Source organism: Myotis yumanensis, unplaced genomic scaffold (assembly GCF_028538775.1).
Source record: "Myotis yumanensis isolate MYYU_CA2020_CCGP unplaced genomic scaffold, mMyoYum1.0.hap1 SCAF_13, whole genome shotgun sequence".
Lineage (NCBI taxonomy): Eukaryota > Metazoa > Chordata > Mammalia > Chiroptera > Vespertilionidae > Myotis > Myotis yumanensis.
Genome location: NW_027223764.1, coordinates 30,937,366 through 30,963,822, shown reverse-complemented (window position 1 = coordinate 30,963,822; position 26,457 = coordinate 30,937,366).

The window sequence follows — 26,457 nt, the reverse complement described above, 5'->3', positions numbered from 1 at the left end:
GGACATCAGCCTCCTGTCATCATTTCGGAAATGAGGATAATAATAATTGCCCTTCACACTGTGTAGGTTTGTTGCAAGACCCAAATGAGCTGATATTTTAAAAATGGTTTCATCGACAGCAGAACAGCCTAAGGCATGGAGCTCTCCTTTTTTCCCTTCTCTCCCTTTCATATATTTTCACACACAAAACTCTCCCCTCGAGATGATGCATGCCATCGTAGAGATATATTCAGGGCCTCTCTGATAGTTTCTGTCACTCAGTTTATTTGTGGGGTTTTTTCCCTACTAAGACCAAATTGAGTCACACCATTAGGCGCTGCTTCTTTAATGATTACATCTATTTCTCACTTCAAAAGCTTTCCTCTCTGACCCCAGACACTCTGAAAGCCTGTCAGATATAATCAGACATTATTCTGTTTGTCTGAACATTGAGTGCATATATCAAAATTAGAGAAACTGGTACGGGAGGCACCTTTATCTTGGAAGATAATTAATAGCTGGGATGACTTTTGGGTCATTAAGGATAAGAAGAGTTTCTCCTTACAAGATAACTGAGGAGTTGTGAATCTTTGGAATTTGTAAGGTCAACGATATTTCTTCCTCTCTCCAACTTACCCTTGTCTCACATCTGTTTACACCCATAATATCAATAAAACCTCAAAGATTTTGTATTAACATATCAGATCAGAAGTCCAAATCAGCACTCATTATCACTAGCTAACAAGTTTTAAAAATTGAGTGTCACCCTAGCTGGGTTGTTTCAGTGGATAGAGTGTTTGCCTGTGACTGAAGGGCCCCGGGTTCAATACTGGTCAAGGGCACATGCCAGGGTTGTGGGCTCAATGCCCAGTGTGGGGCGTACAGGAGGCAGCTGATCAATGATTCTCTCTCATCAGTCATGTTTCTATCTTTCTCTCCCAGTCCCTTCCTCTCTGAAATCAATAAAAATATATTTAAAAAAATTGAGTGTTGCCCTAACCGGTTTGGCTCAGTGGATAGAGTGTTGGCCTGCGGAATGAAAGGTCCCAGGTTCGATTCCGGACAAGGGCATGTACCTTGGTTGCGGGCACATCCCCAGTCGGAGGTGTGCAGGAGGCAGCTGATTGATGTATCTCTCTCATCGATGTTTCTAACTCTCTATTCCTCTCCCTTCCTCTCTGTGAAAAATCAATAAAATATATTTTTTAAAAAATTGAGTGTCTACTCTAGAAAACACACACACACACACACACACAACACACACACACACACACACACACACATATATATTTATACATGATTTTACATACAAGTGCTTTTGAAGGGATAGAGTATAATAAATTTACCAGAAACTAGCATAATATTTATAATATGTTTTTAAATATATTTTTATTGATTTCAGAGAGGAAGTTGGGGAGAGAGAGAGAGAGAGAGAGAGAGAAAGAGAGAGAGAAAGAAACATCAATGATGAGAGAGAATAATTGATAGGATGCCACCTGCATGCCTCCTACCGGAGATTGAGTCCAAAACCTAGTTATATGCTTTTGACTGGATTCAAACCTGGGACACTTCAGTTCCAGGCCGACACTCTATCCACTGAGCCAAACCAGCTAGGGCTGTAATATGTTTCAATGATATTTTTATATTCCTACCCCTGTCTATAATTATGAGTGCCTTTATGTATGTGTTTATCTTGCTCTGTTTACAGTGGGGCCTTGACTTACGAGTGTCCCTACTAACGAGTTTTTTGAGATACCAGCTGTCTCTCGGCCGATTTTTTGCATTGAGTTGACAGATTAATTTGAGTTAACATCTCCTTAACGAGCTCGGTCTCGGAATGAATTAAACTCATAAGTCAAGGCCCCAGTGTATCTTGTTTTCATTTATAGAGACATTTCAGATATGTGAGCCATATATGTGGGTAATCAGATGAATTAGTTAAGTTAGATGATATAACCTAAAGATAACTCTACTTTCAAAGTAAAGTGTTAAAATCATTGTTGATTATTTTTGGATTTTGTAAAATCAGATTTATTGGTTAAGAAGATTATATAGGTTTCAAGAGTACAATTCTATGCTATATCATCTGTATATTGCACTATGTGCCCACCACTCAAAGTCAAATCTTCTGTCACCATATATTTGACTCCCTTTACCCTTTACTACCCCTACCTAAATTTCCTCTGTATTTTAACCCTAATTTCTATTTTTTAAAATCACTTCTATGCATTTTGATTATCAGTATGTGCTTCTCTAAGCATATGATGAAATATTTCTATTAAAATAAAGAAATTATGGTGGTGGAAGGGAAGTAACTCCAACTCTAAGCAATATATGGGAATAAGTATTGCATGTGTGATATGTCTATGTACCCATGTGTATACAGAAACACATGCACACACTGCACATACATTTGTGATCACAAAGGCCCCACAATTTTATTTTATGATAACTTGAATTTAAGTTAAAATATTACAATTATTTTTCCCATTCAAATTCTAGCTGCTTTCTTAGGGCAAATGTGAATTGTTTATATATATATATATATATATATATATATATATATATATATATATATAGAAGATATTTAACTCTCCTATTTTTTTGAGCCTTTCTTTTCTGTCAGAGTTCAAATTCTCATCATCTCTCATTGGAACTGTTTCTAGTAACCCCCTAAAGATGTTTCATATTCATGCAATCCTCTAGATAAGACAAATGCCATCTAGCAGGGAAGGTGAGTGTTAATCACGTTCATTTTCAAACCTGGGCTCTCAAATTTATGAACTTGATGATTTCTAGCACTTGCTATACTCTCTGCTGTCATTATCTGTTTTCATTGTTATGCAGGCCAATAAAAATTCAATTGCAGAATTATAGATGTAGAATCCTTATTTATAATTTTAAATTTTTAAAAAAATTATGTATATCCTGAATACATTTTTAAATTCATAGAATGGCAAAATATATCTTGACCTGTCAGGAAGCTCATTTTGATGCTACTTACACACTTAATATAGATATTCATGTTTCACTGTGAAAATATTAATATATTTGATTTATGAGGTATAGCTTCAAATCTCAATGAGATGTCATGTAATTTTCTGTGTATGGGATAGATTACTTTTTAAAAAATCTGCATTTGGTACCCACATGTTAGCACAGTTTTGAGAAAAGAGATGTGCATTTATACTTGCAAGAACATTAAAGACAGCCAAATCTCTGTGTACTTGTCTGTTTTTATAGTGGTTCCATCACTACCTTACCCTCAGTGCACCCCCTTCCCTCCCATCCACATAGCAGAATCCCATAGGATCCTTCAAAATCTATCTCAGTCATTACTTGTCCTCTCACCTCTCATCTTTGTTGATGTGGACTATGAGGTATTTTGCTTATCTATTTATCCTACTAAATCCTAAAATTTTGAAAATTAGAATTGTGTTTTTTCATCTTTATAACATCAGTCCTTAGCATTATATTAATAAACTAGAGGCCTGGTGCACGGATTCGTGCACGGTAGTGTCCCTAGGTCTCACCTGTGCCCTCTCTCAATCCAGGACCCCTCAAGGGATGTCGGAGGCCCAGTGCACAGATTTGGCCTGATCCCCACAGGCCAGGCCGAGGGACCCCACTGGTGCACAAATCCATGCACCAGGCCTCTAGTATGCATATAAGATCTTTAGTTAATCTCTTCCTGCCCTCCCCCCATCCCTCTGAGATTCATCAGTCTATTCCATGTTTCCATGCCAGTGCATTGAGTGTCTGCCCCTTGGTGGTCAGTACGCATCATAGCTACCAGTCGAACAGTTGAATGGTTGCTTAGGCTTTTATATATATAGATATCAGGGACTTCTTTGATTAATATTTGTTGAACAATATATTATGGGAAATAATTTTAGTCAGCAAGAATAAGCATTTTACCTTTTTCCAAAAATATCTAAGGGACAGAGCTTTGTGGTGGTCAATAACTTTTGACTCTCACTATTCCAGAAAAAAAATTAAAACAATAGGGTATTTTGTTGAACACTTAACAATATACTTCACCTGTTTATTAACTGCTACCTAACCCACCAAAGTGGAAATAGTTAATGACTATTATTCATATCCTTGTGTATTTTTATGTCACCAATAGCTATTATTCATACTGATAGTATGGACAAGAGGGTATATTTTTATTACTTACTGATTTGAAGTCCTCTAACAGAATACTTCAATCTCAATTCTACACCTTCCTATATTTTGAGAATACATATGCACTCAAACTTTGTGAAAAAATTAGTAAATTGCATTTTTTTGTTACTTATAGAAAAAATTATTCCATCCTTAATGATTAAACTGTAAATTTTTAATAGAACTAAAGTGGATATCTAGATTTTTATATGTAATAGAAATTACTCCCTATTATATAAGGCAACTGAAAGAGGGAAAACTCTAGCAAATTTGACATTTGTATCTTCTGAGTTTTTTAGCTCTTATTAAAAGAAATGGTAGGATCTCATGGGAGGCAAAAACAGCGTATGAAGGTTTGCTTAATAGAGTCTTGGCTTTATTCAAAAACACTATCCTACCATTTACGATTAGACATTCAATTTATTTACTTCAGAAGTATGAAGAGGTAAATTGACTGAAAATGTGAAATTGGAATTCTGAAGAATCTCAGTTACCATTCAAACATGCATTGCATTTGATTTTCTTATTTTACTATTCAACAACTTCAAACTGTAACTGAGAGCTCTTGGCTTTTCATTCCTGCTGTGCAAAGCATTAACAATATTGTATTCACTGCTTGAATTTTGTTTTTGAGCAACTACTAGTAAAACTTGGATACCCATAATAGTTAACAGTTTAAAAAAATTTTTTTTGTTTGATTTTGATTTCAGAGAGGGGGAGAGAAGGAGTGATAGAAATGTCAATGATGAGAGAGAATCATTGATCAGATTTCTCCTGCATGCACCACACTGGGATTCGAGTCTGAAGCATGGGCATGTGCCCTGACCAGGAATCGAACTGTGACCTCTTGGTTCATAGGTTGATACTTAACCACTGAGCCACACTGCCTAGGTGATAGTTAACTTTTTAAAAAGATGTTTTCACTTTTATTTCTATTTCTTTACCATTAAGGACACATCCCAATTAAGTGAAATATCATGACATTCTTATTTTTAGTTGTATACCATCTTTGCAATGTTGTGTGTTATTGTCTGTTACTGGTTAACAAAATCTATAATTAACCCCTCTGGTTGTGATATTATGACAAATATACAGCCTTAATATGTGCATTTAATTAAATCATTCACTTATGGAATATTTTTGTGCAAATATGATGTAACTATGAAATAAGGATCAATGTATTTCTTTGGGAGCACACCTATAATTATAGTTTGGAATTTAAATGGCATAAATTACTGTTTATCTTGACTTTGCTGCTGCCAAAAGGCAAACTACTTAAAAATTAGACACCTTTTTCAGAAATTTTGTTTTAGTAGGTCAATTACCTTGTATAAAATTGTCTTAATGTTGTATTCCAGGAACTAAAACTCTTCTGTCATTAAAATGCTTTTTCTGTTGTTCTGAACATCTATGGGTTGGCAGCCATAGCTTTCGGCAGCCATTCAGCCTCTTTTCTGTCTGTCTTCCTCTTCCCTGCTCAGATTGGACTCAGCTTTTCCAGCATGTAATTTGGATGAAAATTCTTTCAGTGTCATTTTGGGCCCTGAGTAGTTTAACTAATAGATGTAATTCAGTATGTGCATAACATCCCCTTGGCAGTAATTCAAGAATGAGAACATGCTGCCTTTCAGGTCAGTTAGAGTCAATTGGTCTCAATTCTGGGGCTTTGAATCTAGACTAAACATAATGGCACATGGAACTGTGGAACTGTTGAAGTTCTCTGGGACATGAGCATAGCAGAAGCAGATCTGAAAAAAAAATAAAAGGAGAAGTGTACTTTGCCCTGGTCACAACGTTGAAACTACTCAATAAATAGCTTTCTGATAACTTACATCTGGAAACTTCAGATATATAAAGCCATGATCTTGACTGTCTAAACCAATTTTAGTTGTTTCTTTGTGTCACTTTCAATATAGATTCCTAACTGTTACTGAGGGAGTTGAGTTTTTCACTGATTAATGATGTCTATTCTTATCACACAGTACTCATAAGATTATTTTACTTCATAGCTGTTCTAATCTATCACCTAATTTGAGATTCTATTATACCTGTAAGTGTATGCCTTTTGATATATTATGTCATATCTACAGCCAAGATTTTAAGACTTTTATTGAATACAGATAAATTAATTTTACATGAAAATTATTAACTGCTAGAATTATACTGAGTATTTTAAACTTTATTTTCATTTATTTTCAATCAGTTAAGAAGTACTAATTGAGACTGCTTCATTTTTAATACTTTCAAATAACCATTATTTTATGGTCATTGAAATTAGTACCAATTGGCTAACTATACTGAATGTTTTTGAGCAATATTACCTATTATTTAAACAACCCATTTTATATATTTATATTATTTCTTAAATCTGAGATACTAAGATCAGAAGCCAAAATGAACCCTGAATTCCCAACTAGGAGATAACAAAGCTCATACTGATTCAGTAACAGACAAGTTTTCATAAGTTTTATTCTTATTTAGTTTCTAAAATGTAATCAGTATTTATTTTAAAATTCAGTAATTCACTGCTTTTGAATTTCTTTTCAAGGATTCTCACATGTGTCTTAGTAAAAACTGGTTGAAATAGGCTGCTTTATAAAGATTATTTCATGGTTTGTATATATTATATGACCTTCAGAGATATGTTTAAGGGAAATAATGGCTGAAATAAAATTTTAAAAGGGGTTACTGTTTCTTTGCCCTTCAGACAATTTACTGAAATGGATTTTCCAATAAAAAGTTGAAATGCATTTTCCATAGTGAAATTCATATGCTACCAAATTTAAGGACTGTAATTTACTTTTAATTATAGATCTGAAAGGTTAAATTTTAATACTAATCTTAACCAGCTACTATGAAATCATAGCTTTGATCCTGCCAAGAAGGTTAAGTATTCCCTGGGTTGTAAATTTAAATGTTCTCCATTAATTTAAATGAATTAATATGTTGATATATATCTCTTGAGTAATAGATGTATCCTGTAAGATCTAGTTTTCCATGTCTGAAAAATGTTAATACTTTTGTCAATGTAGTATATAATCTTTATTTATATACCTCAATTTTGGGATGGGGGTTGCTTATAACTTACTATATTCTGGGTAAGTTCATAAATGTTCTTCTTACATTTTGACATAATCTCAATCTATTCATAGATATTAACATCTCCCCTCAAATGAAGTATATTGTCATTCTTTTCCTAAAATGTAACAAATAGTTTTGTTTGGGAGAATGTTGAAGCAGAAGAGACAGGATTATAAGTAGAATTGTTGGCCATATTGGAAGAGTGGGAGTGGAAGAGCCCATTATTATCTATAAGAAACAGAATACTTTTTTCTATTAACAACTACAGATGTTTTTCATTTTTTCTATTGACTCATTAGTGTTTAGTGTTTACAAATGTGTTTTAAATAAAGCATTCTCATAATCCTGATCATTCAAAATATATTTAGTATGTACAAAAGCAGTAACATTTTTATAACCTAGTCTTTTATTCATTCATAATGATTTATTGCAGTGAGGAAAATGTTAAAAATTTACTTTATTATTATAACTCACACTTACATTTATAGACTATATTTAATGATACAAAATGATCATTAAATATAATCTATAAAATATAGATTTTAAATTGCCTGTTGAAAAGTTTGATATGAAAAACAACAAAAACTCCATATTTAGACATATGATGTTATAGCTTTATATTGTTTTCTCACCTGGTGAAATGTTCAAGGTAAAACTTGAAAGAAAAGGATGAGTAGATTTAAAATCTAACCACTAATAATAGCATTGTGTAGTTTCTAATCATATATAATTATGATTATATGGTACAATCTACACTAATAAAAGAGAAACATGCAAATTGGTGTCACACCACTACCCTTCTCATTGGCTAATCAGGGTGATATGCAAATTATCTGCCAGCCAAGATGGCGGCTGGCAGCCAGGCAGCTTGAAGTGAACATGAGACTTGCTTGCTTCAGTGACAGAGGACTCCGATGTTCCCCGTCTGCCACTGCCGGCCTCTGAGCTTGCATTTTGAAACATTGTTACAAATATAGAAGCTAAACAAAACCCCAGAAACCTGCTTTCAGCCAGCCAGGATCTCAGAGCTGGAGTTGAAACAGTGTTTCAATTATAGAACCCAAACAAACCAGATACCTGCTTTCAGCAGCCAAGGCCTAAGAGTTGGAACCAAGCCTCAGAGCTAAAGCTGGCTCAGAATAAAAAAAGAAAAAAAGAAAAAAAGGAGTGGTTGGGAGCTTAAGTCACCCGCCAGCCTGAAAACAGCCCTCAGCCCCTCACCCAGACTGGCTAGGCACCCCAGTAGGGACCCCAACCCTGAAGGGGGTGTGACCAGCTGCAAACAGCCATCATCCGCTCATCCAGGCTGGCCAGGCACCCCAGTGGGGACCCCCACCCTGATCTAGGACACCCTTCAGGGCAAACCAGCAGGCCCCCACCCATGCACCAGGCCTCTATCCTATATAGTAAAAGGGTAATATGCCTCCCGGCACCGGGATCAGTGGAGCCGCGAGGCCTCCCGTCACCGGGATCAGCATGACAGGGGGCAGCTCCCAAACCCCCCGATCGCCCTGTGGCTCTGTGTGACAGGGGGTGGGGCCATAACCTCTCTATCTGCCCTGCTCTGTTCATGACAGGGGAAGGTGCCCCAAACCCCTGATCAGCCCTTCTCTGTGCCTGATAGCGGGGAGCTCCCCAACCTCCCCCCCCCCCCCCCGAGCCCCCACCACGGGCCCTGCTCTGTGTGTGACGGGGTAGAGCCATAACTTCCCCATCGGCCCTGCCCTGAATGTGACAGTGGTGGCACCCCAACCCCCTGATCGGCTCTGCTATGTGGGTGATAGAGGGCGGCACCCCAACCATCCCCCACGGTCCCTGCTCTGTGTGTGACGGGGTAGAGCCATAACCTCCCCATCGCCCCTGCCTTGAGTGTGACAGGGTGCGGCGCCCCAAACCCCTGATCGGCCCTGCTCTGTGTGTGACAGGAGGCAGTGCCCCAACTCCCCTATCGACCCTACTCTCTGAGTGACAGGGGGGAGCTCCCCAACCCCCTGATGGGCCCTGCTCTGTGAGTGACAGGGAGCAGTGCCCCAACCCCCTGATTGGCCCTGCTCTGTGCGTGACAGGGGGTGGCATCTCAACCTCCTGATCCGCCCTGCTCTGTGCATGACAGGGGCCGGCGCCCCAACTCCCCAATCGGCCCTGCTCTGAGCCTGACCAGGGGCTGCAACTAGGGATTGGGCCTGCCCTCTGCCACCCGGGAGCAGGCCTAAGCCAGCAGGTCGTTATCTCCCGAGGGGTCCCAGACTGTGAGAGGGCACAGGCCAGGCTGAGGGACCTCCCCCTCCCCCCAGAGTGCACAAATTTTTGTGCACCGGGCCTCTAGTCCTATATAATAAAAGAGAAACATGCAAATGAGGGTCCCTCTGCTACACCCAAGCCACGCCCACCAGCCACACCCACCAGCCAATGAGGAGTGGGTATGCAAACTAACCCAACCAAGATGGCGGGTAATTTGCATACATAGAGCAGAGTGGGAGAGCAGGCAGCTTGGGGGGACCTGGCTCCCTCGGTCGCTCCCTTGGGGGGATGTGGCTCCCTCAGTCGGAAAAAACCCAGAGTGTGGGAAACACCAGGAATTCTGGGAATAATAGTTTTGGTGGCAGCCCCAGGACTGGAAGCCGAAGCCCAGAGCACAGGGAGCACCAGGAAAGCTGGGAATTTTAGTTCTCGTGGCAGACGGCTCTCTTAGACATTAGAGCAAAGTGAGCCTGGAGCAGTGTTGCGGTTGGGGATGGAGGGAAAGCAAAGGTGAGAGACATAAGTAAAATCAGAGTGTCTAGGAAAAATTAAAGGGAAGATTTCCTAAAACTTCCAGGAAATCTCCACCAATGAAGCAAAAAAAAATTCCTCTATTATTCTGTGAGCAACAAACCAAACTGGGTTGGGGGGGGGGGGGGGGCGTCTCAGACAATTCACTCTTATGATTGCAAAGACAGACAGAAACTTCCAGATTGGAGACAGCTTCCCTGAGGGCTCCCAGATTGGAGTGGGTGCAGGTCGGGCTGAGGGATCCCCCCACCCCCCATTCAGTGCATGAATCTTTGTGCATCGGGCCCCTAGTGTGTGTATGTGTGTGTGTGTGTGTGTGTGTGTGTGTGTGTGTATATATATATATATACATATATATGTGTATATATATATATATATATATTGATTCTGGAGATAGAGGAAGGTGGAGGGAGAGATAAAGAACATTGATTGGTTGCCTTCTATATACACTCCTACCAGGTACCAAACCAGCAACCTGGATATGTGTCCTGACTGGCAAATCAAATGGGCAACCTTTCAGTAGTGCAAGGAATGACCCTCAACCACCTGCGCCACACAAGCCAGGGGTTTTTTTTTTGGTTGTTTTTTTTTTTTGTGTGTGTGTTTTAATTTAATGAGTATTTTGCATATAGTGAAATACTCAGGTCATAGGTATATAGTTTGATCACTTTTGATAATTTCATCACTCATGTAACTCATGCTGCTACAAGAATATAGAACATTACCGTAGCAAAACTCTCCTCTTGCCATGGAACAACTACTGCAAGTCTTTCAAATTGTATATAAGTTTTGCCTATATTATGATGATGTATAGATGGAAACATACAGTATATCCTCATTTAGGTCTGAAGTATTTTTCTCAGCATGTTTTTGAGGTTCATTTATCTTGCTGCATGTATCAGTCATCTCTTCCTTTTTATAACTGTACTAGAGGCCTGGTGCATGAAAATTCGTGGACTCGGGGGTCCCTCAGCCTGGCCTGCACCCTCTCGCAGTCCAAGAGCCCTCCCACCACCACTGCTGCGCTCAAAGCCCTCAGCGGGGCTGGTGGCTGAGTGGAGCTCCCCCTGTGGGAACACACTGACCACCAGGGGGCAGCTCCTGCACTAAGCATCAGGCCCCTGGTGGTCAGTGCACATCATAGTGACTGGTCATTCCCAGTTGTTCAGCCGTTAGGGTCAATTTGCATATTACCCTTTTATTTTATAGGATAATTCCACTGTATCCATATAGTTCCACAATTTGTTTATACATTTTCATGTTGATGAGCATTCTGGTTGTTCCAGTTTGAGACTATTAAAAATATTGCTGGTAAACATTCATGAATAAATATTTAGATGGGTCAAAATTTGTTTTTCTAATTTTTTGAATTATTGTGTCATAAGGTAGATGCATCTTTAAAATAATTAAATTGTCAGTTTTTAAAAGTGATTGTACCATTTTACATTCCCATTAGAATTATGAGAGTTCAGGTTGCTACCTCTCTTTATCAGGTTAGTCTCTTTAACTGTATCCATTCTAATGGCTATGTAGTATGGTCACATAGTGGTTTTATGTAATTTATTTTTAATTAATTTTATTGGGGTGTCATTGGTTAATAAAACTATACATGTTTCCAGTGTACTTTTCTGTGCTACATTATCTGTGCATTGCATTGTGTACCAACCACCCCATCAAATATTCTTCCAACACCATATATTTAATCCTCTTTGCTCTTAATTCCCCTGTCCCCCACCTTCCTTCTGGTAACTACCAAATTGTTATCTGTGTCTATGAGTTTTTGTTTGTCCATTGTTTGCTTTCAGATTTATATCTTACATATGAATGAAATCATGTGGTTCTTGACTCTTTTTGAGTTATTTCACTTAGCATGATGTTCTTAGCATCCATCTGTGTTGTTGCAAATGGCAGTCTTTCATCTTTTCTTATGGCTGAGTAGTATTCCATTGTATATATGTACACATCTTCTTTATCCAATCATCTATCAAAGGACACTTCAGTTGCCTCCAGGTCTTGGACAATCATGAATAATGCTGCATTGAGCAGAGGGGTGCATATATCTTTGCAAATAAATGTTTTCAAGGTTTTGGATAGATACCCAGAAGAAGGGTTGCTGAATTCTACAGTCACTGTATTTTCAACTTTTTTTTAGGAGCCTCCATACTGTTTTCCATAGTGGAATGTACCAGTTTACATTCCCACCAACAGTGAATAAGGGTTCCGTTTTTTCTACAACCTCTGTGTTGGCACTTGTTATTACTTGTCTTGTTGATAATAACCATTCAAACAAGTGTGAAGTGGTATCTCATTGTAGTTTTGATTTGCATTTTTCTAATATCTAGTAAAGTTGAGCATCTCTTCCTATCTCTAGTTTGTCTCCATACATGAAAAATAGCTCAAAATATAACAAAGACCTAAATATAAGACTTGAAAAAATAAATTACATAGAAGAAAACATGGGTACTAAATTATGAACCTTGGTCTTAGAGAAGATTTTATGAATCTGACATCAAAAACAAGGGATGGAAAGGCAAAACCCAGAGACAGAGAAGCATTGAGCAGGTGCTCAAAACTCAGAGGGAAGGTAGGAGATGGTGAGGGTAAGGGGGAGAGATCAACCAAAGGACTTGTATGCATACATATAAGCATAACCAATGGACATAGACACCAGGGGATTGAGGGCATGAATGGGAGTATAGTGCTGGGAGGGTCAATGGGTGGATAAGGACACATATGTAATACCTTAACCAATAAAGAAAAAAATGCAAAAAAGGGCAAAATTAAATGAATGGAATTATAACAAAAAAGCTTCTGCACAAAAAAAGAGACTGCCAACAAAACAAAAAAGACAACCATCCAAATAGGAGAAGATATTTGTAAATTACAGTTCCAATAGTGGGTTAATATCCAAAATATATAAAGAACTCATACAGCTCAACACAAAGCAAACAATCTAATTAAAAACTGGGCAGAGGAACTAAATACATAGTGGTTTTAATTTCCTTTTCCCTAATAATGAAAAATTTGACCACTTTTTCATGTGATTATTAATCATTAACATATTTCCCATTGTGAAGTGCTTATTAATGCCCAGCCCATTTTTAATTTTTTTAAAAATTTTTTATGATTGTTTGGGATGGATCTTATGTCAGGTATATGTGCTAAGAATATTTTCTCCCAGTATGTGTCTTACCTGTACACATTTTCAATTTTGATCCTTGCATAGTTCTCTCTTGTACATGCAAATTTTAGTCCCCATGGTAGTAGCCTGGAACCCTAATTCCTACCTCCTCAACTTACCTAGTCCCTCCCTTTTCCTCCCATGTCTGCCTCTGATCCTCTAAATATTCAGCAAGACCCAGTACTCCTCTTAACAATGGTGGCAGATGGTATGTGGGGGCTGGGAACTAGAGAAAGGAGAACTGAATTGTTCCAATCTAAATTTGCTTTACATATGCAGGATAATTCAATTTTTTATAGCCTCACCCCAAAAGATGTCCATTCTTCATATATGCCATTTAAAAATAAGGTTCTTCTATTTCAAATCCAAACACATAGTTTTCTTTTTTCCTTCTTTCATTAAGAATGACTCTATTTTTTCTCATATGGCTCTAGATAAATTTCTGTGGAAAGAAATGTTCAGTCTCTTCTTGTAAAACTTGGAGCTCTGTAATGAGTGCCCAAATTAAACAGGATATGTATTATGAATTGTGGCAAATAAATATAAGTTTGAGACCAAAAAACAAACAACCCGATATGTTCCTTTTTGTCAATATTAAAGTACATGGGAATGTCAACAATATTCCACAGATTAGGATTTTGTATATTTATAGTGGGAATCTGCAAAAGACAGTGACTGATTAATCATTGCCTATAGCAATTGGTCTCATGGTCTCCGCTGTACAATCTTAACCCAAAAAACAGTTTGGCTCTGGCTGTCTTTTCCAAAGAGCCTGATTCAAGGACAGGAGCTATATCTGAATCACTGCATCAGTCCTGTTTTGTTTTTAGTTCTTTCTCTCTATTTGGTAAACTCTCATTAGGTCGTCCTGCAGATGCATTCATCCCCACCTTATACTTAGCCCTAATTAGGCTTGCTAACAGTGAGATTTCAGAGTAGCCAAAATGTCAATAGCTTTTACCAATTCTCAATTTTTATATGACTCCCTTTCAGACAAGTTATAGATGCCTTTGAGCCTCAGGAAATGGTATGATTTCCATTTACAGAATGTATATCATGGTAGATTTATTTCTTTTGATTATCATCCACAATGCAAAAGTAGATTTGCCATGTAGAATTTTAATCATTTCAAAAGTTTCCATATATTCAATTTTAGGTCATGATTGAGTCCTACACAGAAAAAAAAAAGATATCTTGGCTTTGACAGCCTTTAGTTGGAGACTTGAAAATTTTCTAATATGCAGCAATGTTTTCTGGCTTGTGTGTGTGTGCCCATACACCTATCATTACTATGGAATTTTCTATCTGCAACACAGAAGTATCTCTCCACGCCCATACCACCCACTTCTAAGACAGAACTCTGTGCAGTTCCTCTAGATCCTAGTGAAAATTGTGTCAGTAATTCAAAAATATGCTTTACTTTAAGTCATCAGTAAGGATTAAGTTCCCAGAGGCACAGGTCTCAATTTGTGGAATTTGAGGAAATTCTAAATTAAATTAATTTCAACAGACTTGAACCAGTATTTCCTTACCTACATGCCAGATAGGACGTTAGATCCTTAACAAATTGGGTTTGACAGAATTAAAAATAAATATTTAGCTGAAAATGTTGTGGTCTATTTGGTAGGCTAAATGAAGTTAGTGAACTCAAAAACTGCCATGTAATTACAGTTCCCTACCTGAAACGTTACAGCCCTTACATCTGCAGTCTCTTCAAAAACACCATTTTATTATTAATGTGATCTCCACATTGTCTCTTCGCCAATCTAATTTTATTTCAAAGCATCACGATAAATCACCAGTCATAGTGAAAATGAGCACTCAATATGAAAGTAAAGTGATTATGTTAATTGAAAGTATTGATAGTTGGATGAGTCATTGTACAATTTAAGTGTGTCAAGAAAAAAGTTCAGTAACCACAAACTATACCATGTTATTCCCTAACCTGAAATACTTTAAGTCCTTTTTAAAAATATTTATCAAATAGTATATTAGTAGAACTTCATCCCTAACAACGTCTTTAAATCATTCTTTTTCTCTTATATTAAATGCACATATATCCTATGTTTTCACTTTTACTTTGCATTTCTTCCTTCTCAATTAACTTTGTTCATTCCCACACTCAGGTCTCTTAAACTTCTTCAACACCCACAAGAGATTTGGCATAGCAACAAACAAAAAGAAGGCAAGATGTTTCTCAGAGGGTTGATAGAATAAGATACTTGGATATGACAAGCCTGATTATTGTTTTTATGAACAAAATAAGAAACACATCTAGAAACACTCAGATATTAATAATATAAAATTATATTTTTATGATATATTTATGTAGCAACACTTAAATAATTATAAAATCAAGTATCGTAGATCTCCAAATATATAAACATTGCTATAGACAAAAGATCTATGCATCTAGAAATGTATAAACCTTCATAATTACATTATTGCCATTTGAAATAATTGAATGAGAATATATGCACATATATTTAACTTAAATGTCCATGTATACTCATCTATATTGCTATCCAGGAATGTGTGTGTGTGTGTGTGTGTGTGTGTGTGTGTGTGTGTGTATGTTATGTGAAACTGAGTCAGTTATGATTCCTTATGACCCTGTGGATGAGTGATGTCTACAGTGTCCTGTCCTCAATAGCCCCACTCAGCTCCTGTATATTCATGCCTAGGGCTTCTTGTATGGAGTCAATCCATCTTATATTTGATCTTCATCTTTCCCTGCTGTCTTCTATTTTTCACAACATCATTGCCTTTTCCAAAAAACCCTGCCTTCTCATGATGTGCCTGAAGTAGGACAGCTTCAGTTCTGTCATTTTGCCTCCAGTGATGTTTCAAGCTTAATTTTCTCTAGGACTCACTTGTTTGTTTTTCTTGTGATCCAAGATATCTGCAGAGCTCTACTCTAATACCATATTTCAAATGGATTATTTTTTTTAATGCCAGCCTTCTTCACTGTCCAACTTTCACATGCATACACAGTCATGGAGAATATGAGGGTGTGTTTGATCTTGGTCTCTAGTGACTCATCTTTGCTCTTGGTTATCTTTCCTAATTCTTCTGTCGCTGTCCTTCTGGGTCTCAGCCTTCTCTTGATTTCTTGGCTGCAGTCTCCAGTTGAATTGATGACAGAATCAAGGTAAGCCAAACCTTTCATAATTTTGCTTTCTTCATTGTCTATGTTAAAGTTGTGCATTTCGTTTGTAGTTTTGTCTTCTTGATTTTGGTCCTCCTGATGTTCAAATGCAGTCCTGCTTTTTTACTTTCTTCTTTCACTTTCATCAGAAGATGTTTCAAATCATTGCTACTTTTCTGCCAGTACTCTGATATCATTTGCCCATTTCTTCCATCAATTTTCATGCCTCTTTCTTCTGAGCCTAGCCCAGTTTTTTGTATATGTTCTGCAAATAGATTAAACAAGTAGGGAAATATAATGCATCCTTTTCTGACACATTTGCCTTTAGGAAACCATCTCTCTCTCCATATTCTGTCCTGACAGTGCCTTCCTCTCTGCATTACAGATTACACATTAGGGTGGCCAAGTCCTTTTTTCCCCTTTTTTTCTTTTAAGCAACCCATAGTTTTTTATGATCCATGTAGTAGGCTTTATATAGTCTATAAAACATAGATTGACTTTCTTCTGAAATTCTTTGTAGCACTCCAGTATCCAACAAATGTTCACAATTATGTCTCAAGTACCTCTTTCCTTTTCGGAAACCAGCTTAAACATCTGGCATTTCTTGTTCCATATAATGTAGAAGCATTTGTGCCATCACCTTGAGCATCGCTTTATTTCATGGAAAGTTAGAACACTGGTGCAATAGTTACTACACTCCTTGGCTTTCTTAAAAAGTGGGGTGATTATTGAACATTTCCAGTATGTTGTTCATATTTATTGACATATTCTTGTTAGGATTTTGACAGATCCAGTCTCTGGCTTGAAACAACTCAATCAGTATCCCATCTGTCTCTGGTGATTTCTTTCTTTCAATATTTTCAGGGCAGGTTTCACTTCACTTTCTAGAGACACAGGTTCTTCCTCAGATGAATCTTCTTCAGAGGTTTCTGCCATCCTTTCATCTCTTCCACAGATATTTTCAGTGTACTGTTTCCACCTTCCTTTTATTTCCTTCTGGTCAGATAATGTGCTTCCTTAGTGGCCATTCAGCATTTTTAGTCTAGGTTTGAATTTCCCTTTTATTTCTTGAATCTTTTGGTAGAGATCTAGTTTTCCTTTTTGTTGCTCTCTTCTATCTGCTTACATTGACTATTATAATAGTTATATTGATCTCTCCATGGTAGCCATTGAAAAACTGCACTCAGGATTCCAATCCTATTTTTTGTCACTTTTAATTTTTGCCTCTTGCCTATCTTTAACAAGTTTTAATGTTTCTTCTGACGATCCATCTTGATTTTTCTTTCCTTTAGATGTTTGGCATTATCGTTTCACATTCTTCCATAATAGCATTTCCAGTTTCAGTCCAGAGTTTTCCTGGTTCTCGGTCAGTTAAGTTTAACAGTGCGGATAATTTTGCCGAGGGCTTCAAATCCATCAGGAATGTTATTTATGCTACATTTTGGCACTATGATTGTTTTAGTCCTCCTTTTTAGCTTCGCTGTCATGTTTGATTTTAACAGCTCGTGGTCAGTACCACAATCTGCTTCTGGTCTTGTTTTGGCAGGGACAATGCAGCTTTTCCATTGCCTGCTTCCAATGGCATAGTCTGTTTGATTTCTGTATTGGCCATCTGGTGATGTTGACGTGTACAGTCATCTATCTGTTCGGTTGTTTGAAACATGTGCTTGTGATGTACAGATTGCTGGTGTCACAGCAATCCAAAAGCTTACCCCCTTCATTTATAACCCCTATTCCGATTTTTCTCATTGCATTTGATGCTGTTTTATTTTCCACTTTGGCGTTCCAATCACCTATGATTATCATCATGTTTTGTTTCGGTGTGTGATGAACTTATTCTTGGATACTTGCATACAACCTTTCAATTTCATCTTCTTAGCCTCTGTAGTTGGAGCATAAACTTGATTGATGGTTATGTTATCAAGTTTTCCTAGAAGTCTGATTGATATTATTTGGTCTGACCTTGCACTGTAGCTCCTAACTGCTGTGCTGCATCTTGCCTCAGGACCTAACCCATTCCATTTATTCTTGCGTTTCCAGCATAGAACACTTTGTAGTTGCCTGACTGGGAGTGGCCTATCCCAGTCCATGTTCTTCACTAACATCACCCCCTGCAAAGTTCACATGTTCCATTTCTCGGTTCATCCCATGTTCTGATTGTACATATGGTGCGGCGTTGACGTTTCCTTTCGCCTTGGTGCCACATCAGCCTCTACACTTCCTTGCAGCTTTGGTCTGGTTGTGTCATCGCGATGATGCTGTTCATAGTTGTTCTCAGCTCTTCCCCAGTAACTGGGTGCTTTCTGACCTGGGAGTCTTATCTGAGAGCACTCTCTCATATTTTATTTTGGACTATCTCATCATAGAGTTTCCAGGGTAAAGCAAACAGGAAGAAAAATGGAGAAGAAAATAAAAATGCAGCTTCAGTTTATCATTGCCTTCAGCTGCACAGTTTGCGGGTCCAAATCACATATACTCAGGTCCAGGGTGTTGTAATCACTAAATGACTACTAATGTAAGTGCTCCTTCAGGAGCTATCCGTGTATGTATCTATTTATAGCTATATCTGAATCTATATCTGTAGTAATAATTATCGTGGGAAAAGATATTCTTTGTATTTCATAAAGTCTACAACAAAATTACATTTTAAATTTATTTTGAAGCTTGCCTAAATTGTTAATGTTCTCGATTCCTAGTGATGACTTCAGGTCAATTGGAAATTCAATAGTTTTTATTCCTCTCATTTCTATAAGATAGTACAACAGTTAGAAGGATGAAAAGTAGGTGGGTTTCGGGGTGAATCAGTCAGGAAGCTCCAAGATAAAGAGGCAAAGATAACCGCTTTAAGTGGTTGCTCTTCACATGCATTACTTTGGGCTACAGCAACAAGGACTGTTTCCAAACAGACTGTTTCCGTAATCTCATTCTCATAATTCTAACGCATTTGCCCATTTCTCATGTTTAGCATGAAGTTTTAGGTTTCTGTGCAAAACATCAACCCTCTGAATACAATAAAAGGTCAAATGTGGTCTTCTTGAATAATGGCTTGCCTCTGTGATGCTATTAAAACTGAATTTGTTGTCCACAAAAGGCATGTCTTAAAAGCTATTGGGGAATGTAAAGAAATCATAGTCCTTTTTCCTATGGGGAGCAGTTTCTTCCTCTAAGTGGAATATGGCTCTTTTAATGAGCATAGCTTTGCTCAAAGGCATTCTTTTTGTTTTTTTGAAATTTACCTAACCATTTATTTTTATCCTTTAATGTTGAGTGACTTACAAAAATTAAGCCAGTGGACTAACAGTTAAAGTGCATTTATTTAAACGATTGTTTTTTTTTTTTTTCAGAATCTATATTAAAATACAGAAAGCATTTAACTGTCTCCCACTGGAATAACTTTTCAAACTTTCTAGATAAATGACAATGATATTTAGCATTGCCATTGCAAATTATTTTAATGGATATTGGAAAATTCTGACAATAAAAAACTTTTTCTTCATAGGCTAAAGCTTGGTTCAACAAAAGTCACTGTGTGAGAGCAGGGAAAGGATACCAACTTTCCTCTTATTGTTAGGGCAGGGCTGGAGTAAGGATTCCTATCTGCATGTGGGCTAGGGTTTTCATGGTTTGAACTTAATGCCAGATCCAAAGGAGGGAGCCCCCTAGTTTTCATATCTGCTTTCCCAGATGGAAGGCAGAAGTGAAGGTGGAGTGGTGGGGCTTGAGAGCGATGAGCAGTGAGAAGTCAAAAATGGAGTCATATCCTTTTTTACAACTCTGATTATATTCTTTATAATTCTTTGTTGTTATAGTACTAGTTGTTCAATCTCTAAGGTACTATAACTAATATAGTCAATCCTCACCAGAGGATATTTCATTGACTTTTTTTTTAGAGACAGTGGAAGGAAGGGGGAGAGACAGAGAGAGAAACATTGATGTGAGAGCGACACATCAACCGGTTGTCTCCCATATGCGCCCTGCATGCAGGGATCAAGGCTGCAACTGAGGTTCACGCCCATGGATGGAATCAAACCCGTGACCCTTCAGCCCATGGGATGATGCTCTAACCACTTAGGGCTATACCAATATTTATACAATGCATATTTTAATAATATGTTGCCAAATTTAAAATGTAAATTAGAAGGAAACTAAAGGGATGAAAGTCAATGGTTAATATGCTAGTTGTCTTTCCAAAATAATTGTTATTTCAAGTGACACAAGGCATTATAAATACCATCTTTTAAAGTTGTTTAATACACATTTTAAACCTTTGAAGCTATCTATTGTGGACTTTAGCTAATATTATTTATCTTGACTTTTAAATACTTTATTGTCAAATCAATATAATCATGACATTAAATGGCATTGAAGATAAAATATAATCTCAATATTAAAATGACTGTTGTACATTTTGTACATTTGTTTTTTTGGAGACGCAGAGCTTTGTTATTTATAGCAGAGCAAACAGCATGGACATCATCATGTTCTTATCAATTTTCCTTGCTCCCCAAGACAGCGCATTGTTATTGTTATAAGAATAAAGGCCACATCGCCTGAAGGCGTTTGTATAAGAGTCGCAACATAAATAAAGCTAAGATCTTGTCCCTTAATTCGTAATGTATAGAAGCTTATATTCCATAGTAAGCTTACTAAATAACTGATAAACATGCCAAATCTGCCTTTCTTAAGAAATATTGCACGTTTTTTTATAAGTATCACACATGAGAGCTTTCAAAATCTTACCTGTGGTCTTGTCAGCGTGAGTTCCATTCTAAGTGAGATTATTCTAAAAATAAAAATGAGCAAAGCAGAAACAGTCCCTCAATCATTGGAATGATCATGGAAAGCTCCTTAGAGTTGAGTGTAGCTAACAGTTTTAAAGTTCTCACAAAATGCTAGTTTATTAGTATCAATAATAGGAAGAGAGCAAAGGGGAGGCCAGGCATGATAAACATGGTCATCTGGGGCCTCTTCACCAGGAAGCCACAGCTTCATGGTTCCCAGGGAACCACTGGTCCATTCCCTGCAGATCACTTGGGGGAAGGGATGCAATGAAGGGGGAAATGGGTGCATGTGCATAAAGTAGGGGTGACATAGAGAAGGCACTTGTTTGTCAGTCTAGCCTGGGGAAAATATCAGGGGCTAGGACAGGGAATCTTGGAAAGTTGAGATCTCTGGGACAAAGAGTTTCCTTTCTCTTGCCTTCTTGTTCCCCCTTACTCTTTTTTGCTCCATGACCTGTGCTTGCCTGCCATATAGCCTTACATAGCCATGTGGCCCATGGTCAGGAGAACCCCACACACAATTGACTGAAACTGGGAACACAAGCTAAGCTAGCCAGATGCTGGACTGGACTGTATTTTAATATAGAATGGAAATTCTCGGCAGTGGTGTTCATCCCAGTTCTGCTAAAGACAATGCTGGACTTCTTCCATAGCCAGACAGACAGAGATGGCACCTTGGAGGGAAACTCCCTTAATTTGACATCATCAATAAAGCTTTCCATGCAGCAATATACTCCCATGGGGGCCTCAGGAAATTATTTTCACAGCAGCACACCAAGAGCTCTTCTTCCATCCATAACAAAATGGCAACCTAGTTAATAACACCACTAACTTAAATAGATTACCTATCAATTTTATTTATATTAGTTTCAGGTGAACAGCATAGTAGTTAGACAATCATATACTTTACAGAGTGTTCCCCTGATATTTCCAGTGCCTGGCACCATACATAGTTACTGCAATACTATTGACTATATTTCCTAGGCTATACTTTACATCCTTGTGACTGTTTTGTAACTACCAAAGAGAATTACATTGTTCTTCATTACAGAGACACCACAATATCCCAGGTGCATGCTGATAAAAAAAAAAAAAATAAGTAAGCACAACATTCTGAGCCTGAGGTAACAGATATCTGCTTTCTGTAACCTTAACAGACACTAGTATTTTTTTCCTTTGAAAGAATGATTTGCCTACTAATAATAATGTGTAGACTCTATACTATGAGGCCCTGCAGCCAGACTAGTAGAGGAAATACAAAGGATTGGAAGAAATTATTCTGTAGACATGTATAGGCCATTGCATGGAAATTGTCTTCACTTTTAAGGAAATGGGGATGTATTGCAGGATATGTAACAGAAAAATGGTATGATCTTATGTGAATTTGAAAGCATTATTTTAATTGTTGTGTTGATAATACACTGAAGGGGAACAGGGTAGAGGCAGGGAAACCTGATACGAGGTTAACGATGAAATCCAGAGGAACTAGGATGGGAGGTCAGCATTGGAGGAGCTAAGAAATGGTAAGATTTGGGATAATTTGAAGATTAAGTCAACAGGCTTTATCAGGATTTCTTGGTGAGTTAGATGTCATGTTTTCAGGGGGGAAAGTGTCGAGAGAAGCTATCAGGTTTTGCCTTGAACAACTGAAGGATTAAAGTTGACCAAAACTAAGATGGGGAAGGCAGCAGGGAAGAATGTAAAAAATTCAGTTTTTTGGGTTTGTTTTTTTTTTTTTTTTTTGCAATATTGAGTTTTAGCTACCTCCCGGATATCTATTAGACACCAAATTGTATATGAGTAAAAGTCACTGTGATATATGTATGAGTCTAGAGTTTGGGAAAGAGGTTAGGGCTAGAAATGTAAATTTAGGGTTCATCAGCATAGAGATAGTTTTTATGTTATTTTATTTTTATTGTTTCGGAGAGGAAGGGAGAAGGAGAGAGAGAGATAGAAACATCAATGATGAGAGAGAATCATGGATTAGCTGCCTCTTGCATGCCCCCTATTAGGGATTGAGCCCGCAACCCAGGCATGTGCCCTTGACCAGAATGGAACCAGGGACCCTTCAGTTCGCAGGCTGATGCTCTATCCATTGAGCCAAACTGGCTAGGGTGAGATAGGAAGGGTGAGCTGTGACTCCAGATAGGGAATGGAAGAGAAACCCTTGATTAGGGAGATGAAGCACCAGGTAAAAAGGCAGGGAAGGTGTGGTAAGATAAGTTGGGGGGAACCAAAGAGAATAGGTATCTTAGAATCCTAATACAGAAGAGGTTTCAGAGAGGAAAGAGTGGTCAACTGTGTCAAAAGTCACTGATACTTTAAATACATTGAAGATTGAGAATTTACCATTGAATTTGGTATGAAAATAATTGACAATCTTGACACAATCAGTGACCTTGACCAGGGCGGTTTTTCTGCACATTTCCTCACCTAATCTTTCTAACAACTGTTATTGATAACTGAACTTAAACTCCAGTGGCTTAAGGTTTTAAGGACACAGTGAGAGTAAATAATTGAGCATCGATTTAATCCTGATCTATGTGTTTTCAAAGCCCATGGTTTTCTCATACACCAAATTATCTTCTAAGATTTGCACAGAGTATTTTACATTTTTTCCTGAAGCTGTTTTTAATGATATATTATTTTACTCATCAACATTTGACTTAAAGCCAAACAACTAATGACACAATAAAATCAGCAAGGACTTATTAAGAAATTTAAAATAATCCTTTAGTGTCTTCCCAGACAGCATGAACTTCCCTGGCTTTACTCTGGAAAGTAAATGCTTGCAGTCTTAATCTAATTAAATGATGTAAAATGAAGATGACTAGAACATTTCAGAACATTATTTATCAGTAGAATCCAGTATACCCACCTACTTCAGTGTAACCAGGAAATTATGTCCATAGGTATTTTTTATTTATATTGATTTACTATCAATCTTTTCACAAAATACTATAATGATCCATATTTCAATTGTTCCTTCTGTTTATTTTTGCACTCCCTATCTATTTTGAGTAAAATTTGTTTTAAAATATTGCCTTATTTTTTTGAACTGTGGTAGAGATGTATAAGTTTGAAATTGTGGAAACTAATGCTTTAGATTTGCAAGGATATGTAAGAGGGTGATTTGCAGGAAACTGCCTGAGTACTTGTTACAGTAGTCAGTAGGCAGTAGGTGATACATTTATTTTAAAATTTATAACACTACTGCTGTCTTACACTAGCCAATGATTGAGATTAATTTTTTACAGAGAGCAAAATGAGGTTTCTTTCGATGGCCCTTCAGCTCCTCATCTATGGTCAACAAAGGTTTTAATGATCCCCACCCCCCCCCCAATATTTTGAAACTTGTATTGCAACAAACCATTTTTGTGATTATGCAAAATAATAAGCGTCCCTTCGGATGTTTTGGAAACAGGATAAAAATTCAGTTAGACTTGCTATCAAGCAAGTTTGCTCTTTGGAATTTACCTAAAGGAGTTAAAAACTTGTGTCCATGCAAAAACCTACAAATGGATGTTTTATAGCTGCTTCATTGACAATTATTCAAACTTAGAAGCAACCAAGATGTCTTTCTTTAGGTGAATGGACAAATAAACCTTGGTACATCTATCAAATATAATAACAGTCATTGCTAACAGGTTATCAAGCCATGGAAAGGTATGCAGAAACCTTAAATATATATTATTAAGTGAAAAAAGCCAGTCTAGAAAGGCTACAAACTGTATCACTCCAACTATGTGACATTTTGGAAAAGCCAAACTATAGTGACAGTAAAAAGACAAGTGGTTGCCAGGGGCTAGGGAGGAGGGGGAATAAAAAAGCAGAGCACTGAGGATTTTTAGGGCAGGGCAACTATTCTGTATGATATTATGATTGTGGTTCATGTCATTATACTTTTATCCAAACAATAGAATGTACAATGTCCATAGTGAACCCTAATGTAAAGTAGGGACTTTTGGGTGATTTTTAAAAATTTAATTAACAAAGAGGGTTATTGTGTTATAAATTAACTTTACCATAACTGTCTTTGAAAGAGAAAGTATGAATTTTCTTTGTGGAGTTGGATTCACTCAGGCTGGTCCATATTAAATCTTTCTTTAAAACTCAGTTAAGGTTTTTTTTGTAATCCTTTCACTTCCTCTCCCACCAAGATTAAGTCTATTTTTTTTCTCACTAATCTGAACCATAAAAAATGGCCTTCTAGTTAGTATAATATATTTGAAAATAATAATAAGTATTTTTTTAATTTCTCTCCAGAAGTGCCTAGGTGTAGCTTATCATGTGTGTATTTATGTATATATGTTATTTTACATATATATATATATATATATGCAATATTATGTATAACATATTAAATTAGATATAATACTTATTTGACTTTTATGATGTTGGCAATTGGAAGACTGATACATTTAATGACTTTAATTCCTAAAATATTTGTATTATAGTAATTTTAACCAAGTACAATGAAACCCATTTGAAAAATTTTTTCAAACAGTTTTTGTTGTTGTTGTTGTTTTAAATATATTTTTATTGATTTCAGAGAGGAAGGGAGGGGAAGAGAGAGATAGAAACATCAATGATGAGAGAGAATCATCTATTGGCTGCCTCCTGCACTCCCTCCACTGGGGATTGAGCCTGTAACCTGGGCATGTGTCCCCGACTGGAATTGAACCTGGGACCCCTCAGTCCACAGACCGACGCTCTATCCACAGAGCCAAACCAGCTAGGGCTGTTGTTGTTTTTTGACACACTACTGTTACCTTACTTTAAGGTTTTTAAAGCTCGATACTAGAAACCTACTGCACATAGGGAACTCTCTATATTATTAGATTTTCATTGAACTATGAAGGTACCTCTGTGAAAAACCATCTTCCCGAGTTCTAGAAGGCCCTTCAAGGTCTGACTTTTGGATATTAATTATGGTAATTCTCACTGAGAGCATATATACAATGATCCTGTTTAAAGTGTAAGATGTGAATTAACGAATTCAATCCGTACAATTTCCCAAAGATTTAGGTACTTTTTTTATGTCTACCTTGCATATGAGGATGATGAGTCACAAATATGTTATTTTCACAGCATTATGTTGCTACAAGCTGACCAAGCTGGGCTTTCACACCAGATAGTCTCTTTCCAGAAGCTGTGCTCTTGAGTACTAAGCAATTCCCTTTCAGATGACTTACTCTCATATGACCTCCTTGCTCTTTCTCAAATATTTCTAGCAGCCTTTGTGTTGGAGCTTTTGCTTTAACTATTCCTTAGGCCTTGAGGGCTCCTCCCCAGATATGAACATGATTGGCTCATTCAGATCCTTTCAGCATTCTCTTTAAATGTTA